The sequence below is a fragment of the Chrysochloris asiatica genome, unplaced genomic scaffold (genome assembly GCF_000296735.1).
Source record: "Chrysochloris asiatica unplaced genomic scaffold, ChrAsi1.0 scaffold00158, whole genome shotgun sequence".
In the NCBI taxonomy this organism is placed as follows: domain Eukaryota; kingdom Metazoa; phylum Chordata; class Mammalia; order Afrosoricida; family Chrysochloridae; genus Chrysochloris; species Chrysochloris asiatica.
Genome location: NW_006408676.1, coordinates 1,349,000 through 1,351,988, shown reverse-complemented (window position 1 = coordinate 1,351,988; position 2,989 = coordinate 1,349,000). Strand labels below are relative to the sequence as shown.

Sequence of the window (2,989 nt, the reverse complement as noted above, 5' to 3'; positions counted from 1 at the left end):
CTACTTCATCAAACATGATGTCCTCCTTTAGGAATTGATTCCTCTTGATAGCATATCCTAAGTAAGCAAATAGGACAATGTTCTATGGTAACCCATAAGGTTTTTGTTTGTTTGTTTTTTGACAATAAAATAGTATGTTTACTGAACTGGAATGAGAGAAAGTCAGTTGAAGTAAGACGGAGGAACTTTATCTTGTAAGATTCAAAACCGCGGGACTCCATAATCATCTGGCATCTGCTCAGTGTTGTACCTATGGTTAGAAATGTACATGATAGGAACTCCAGGAATCTTCCAGATTCTTCGTTTAAGGTCCCGGTCAACTGAGGCCACAATGTAACGCTTGTGCTGAGTTACTCTCTGTACTAAGCAGTCATTTGCGTAGGTTCCTTTGTGTGTGCATGGTAGTTGTTCACATCTTGGATCCTTGGCGATCCTTAGAGCCACTCGATTCTTCTGCCCCAACTTCTCAATTTCAGACAGTACACAGTGAGTTATACAAAGGACATGCTTGGCATATAGACAGTCCATCATTGATTGTACAAGGTCCAGTTTGGCTTTAATGGAGAAGTTGATGAAGTTGGTATCAACCAGGATGTGGTAAGGTGGGCCCAGTGACCCATGAGGCTTTGACTGGTCAATTTTCAAGTAGATCACCAGGCCTTTTTCCCAAGTCTGCATTAATCTAGAAGCGCTACTGATATGTGTCCACCAGAGGCCACCATACTGCTATTTGAAATATTGGTGGCATACCTTCCACCATCACAACAACACACAGCTACCAGAGTAGGATGGGCTAACAGATGCTAGGACACTGCTTACAAATGCCAGCTTGCCCAAGGGCTGCCGTCACCTAGTGTGCTATCTCATGATATCACTTCTTCCCAGGTAGGGCTGGTCATACCCATTGCTTGAAAATACAGGGCCAAGTGTGGCCCTGCCCCCTGCCCCATGTAACTCCCTGCAATTCTTCCCCTCTCCTATTGGCCAAGGTGGAAAGTCCTTTCCACTCAATAATGGGTGCCAAGACTGCCTGCACCATCACTGGTGGTGGTAGGGTGACAGGTGAGGTCACTGTCTTGGAAGCCCTCCTTCTGCAACACTGGGCCACTACCACCACTGTAAATCCTAGAGTCATTTTGGTGTCACCCTCTGTACCCTCTCTGACAGTGTCTGGAGTGTGGCTGTATCCCTGTTTCCCCCATTATGATGCCCAATATCACATTCTTTGGGAACGGCTGCAGCGGCATCACTAGGGAGGTGGGGGTTGTGGACTATAGTCCTTGACACTGTTAGACATGGTGACACCAAAATGACCCCAGGGTCCATGGTGAACAGGCAGTGTTGCAGGGAGAGGGCAAGGCAGTACAGTAACTGGGGTTGGTATCAACTGTCAGGAAGTGTGGTAACAAATCAACCCCTCCTCATTAGGCAGGGAGGAGGGTCTCTACCTTGCCCAGTGAGGGAGGGGAGGAGCTACTTACTGGCAGCTGTAGAGGCAGGCAGGGAGAGTGGTGATTTGGTACAGGGCCAAGCACTGGTCTGGGGACTTATCTCACAGGGCGGGGGAGGTGACACCCTGGTTACCACACTGGGTGACATAAACTCAACTGAGGTCACCGAGTTAAGTCTTAAGTCTGTGTGAACTTTGAATTTATACTCCTTATTACTTTATAAATTTTGATTCTGCAGGGTTTTTTTTTGTTTTGTTTTGTTTTGTTTTTTTTGTTGTTGTTGTTTTTACATAGAATGAATGTTATCAGGAAATACATTTGACTGTGCCTTCTTCAGCTGCTTATTCCCCTTCCAGACACTGATTTCTCATGGGGTCTGGGAAGGAGTTTATTAATCATGGAGGTGGTCGTAGATCTGAGCACTGATGTCATTTCCCACTCTGTACCCTTGTCATCAGTACAAGTAAAACAGGGAGTAGGTCTCCACTGGACCCTGCTAGACAGAATTTCTTGCTGCCCGAGATGCTGCTCTGCTTCTTGACAACCAAAATCCAAAGCAGTCCCCGTACTTCATGTGGAGGACCCAGTATTGGGGGAACAAGGAGAAAGAGGCATTATCACAATGTCCTCTCCCATCTGTTTGATAGAGGAGAATGATTTGAAAAAGCACATCAGATTAAATAAATTAAAAGAATTGCACCCCCCTGGGAACATTCTCAAAACAGAGAGCCATTTAAATGTACAACTCACTCACAGCCTCTCTCCTTATAGGAAATGGATACAATCAAAATAAAAATCACTTTATGTAGTAAGAGGCAATAGATGGGCAGAGGGGGAGAAGGAGAGCAGGTCAGTGGAGGCACAGTGTTTACAAAGCCATTAAGGGAGAATGAATAGATGGAGTCTGGTCCCAAAAGGCAAAGAAATGTGAATTTTCACATATAAATAGAAAACGTTTAGAATGTTATTAATTCAAGATATAGCTCATAATGCCTTTTCATTTTAGCCTAGTTTGAAGTGTCTGGTTAGCTACAGTGACCCCTGCTGGCAGAAATCATTCTCTGCTTCTCTAGCCCTCTATTTTAAGTCCCTGTAGCCATACGAATCTGGCTGCGAACCTCAAAGTTGGCAGTTCTAAACTACCAGCCGTTCCGCAGGAGAAAAGATGAGGCTTTCTGCCCTGTAAAGATTTACAGCCTCAGAAACCCTGTACAGGGTTGAGTTGGAACCGACTCCACCTTACTTAACAACAACAACAGCCTTGTAGGAGCTCTGGTTGTGTAGTGGTTATGAATCAGGCTGCGAACCTTAAAGTCAGAAGTTCCAAACTACCAGCTGTTCCGCGGGAGAAACATGAGGCTTTCTGCTCCCGTAAAGATTTACAGTCTCGGAAACCCTGCACACTGTCGCTATTAGTCGGAACCAACTCCACGGCACATCACCACCACCAGCCTTGTAGGATAAGCACTGGACTAGTAGCCACAAGGTCAGTGGTTCAAACCCACCAACTGCTCCGCAGGAGAAAAATGTGTTTGTCT

At 45.6% G+C, this 2,989-nt stretch overlaps 1 pseudogene; it reads right to left on the bottom strand.

Annotated features, from left to right (window-relative positions):
- Positions 1–201: 201 nt before the first annotated feature.
- On the bottom strand, positions 202–678 carry LOC102812337 (annotated as a pseudogene).
- Between the last annotated feature and the right edge of the window lie 2,311 nt (positions 679–2,989).